Source organism: Physcomitrium patens, chromosome 10, assembly GCF_059467195.1.
Source record: "Physcomitrium patens ecotype Gransden chromosome 10, ASM5946719v1, whole genome shotgun sequence".
Classification (NCBI taxonomy): domain Eukaryota; kingdom Viridiplantae; phylum Streptophyta; class Bryopsida; order Funariales; family Funariaceae; genus Physcomitrium; species Physcomitrium patens.
In genome coordinates, this window is record NC_143419.1 from 7,818,106 (window position 1) to 7,819,254 (window position 1,149).

The following is a 1,149-nucleotide window of genomic DNA, read 5'->3' on the forward strand; positions in this document are numbered from 1 at the left end:
TAAAAAATTGATCTTTCTAATCCTAGTTGAAAATTCTTTGTTTCTCTTTGTAAACACAACCTATGCCCGAAAGAATGATAGTAGGTATGAAATTGACACCTTAACTTTGAATGCCAATAATTCCTTCATTAAAACTCCAAATCACACAAAATTTGCACCAAATCCGTATCAAAAAATCTAAAATTGCTGAACTTAGCTTCAAAAGCTCGAATGCCTTCAAAAGCAAAGTCCTAATTCCTAATAAGGCCTCGAGCAGCCTCCTTGAAGCCCATTCGGCATGGCCTTCGACCAATAGGAATGAAGATCTCTATTCCTTGCCTTCATCCAATCATGACTTGCTTTCATCCCTGCCATTAAGCCTCCTACTAGTTTAGATTTTCATCTTTAGGCTCTAATCTCCTCGTAAGGCTTCATACTAGACATTAAGATTCTATAATTTTTTAAATGCCATAATCAAAATAGATGAAATTCAAAATAAAGTTTCTTATATCCACTTTCTTTAAATTAATCTATTAACCATTCTAACATACACAAAAACTTATGAACATATTATATGTTCTAACTAATTTTTACGTATTATAAGTAATTACTGTATGACATCATATATTGTTGTAATTATATATGACAATAGAATATACTCACTTTGAGAATTAGAAAGGACATCTATTTGGATTCCAATAGTGAAAAAATGAATAAAAGCATTCTAAAGAAGAAATGTAAGTTGTCTACCGAAAGATTTTGAAACATACGTGTCTAATGAACAATGGAGCCAAGAAAATAAAGAGATTGAAGAAAAAGATGAACATGATAAAATATGAATGGTGGTACATGGTAGAAGATGTATAGGTTTGAAGGAAGTGGATGTCGTGATGTAAATACATTTATATATAAAAACCTTGCTTGACTTACTTTTCTTTGAACTTTTATTAAGTTCTTTTTTTATTCTTACCAATTTAATTTTTTTATAGTTTTAGAGAAATTTTATCACTTTCTTCTTTTTTTTTCTAAAATTTTGTCTAAATTTTATTTTATCTCTAATCTTAACTTTATCTTTGGTTTGGCCTTGAAAACTTCTTTTATTCCTTTTACTTTCTTTCTTATCTTTGGTTTGGCCTTGAAAACTTCTTTTATTCCTTTTACTTTCTTTCT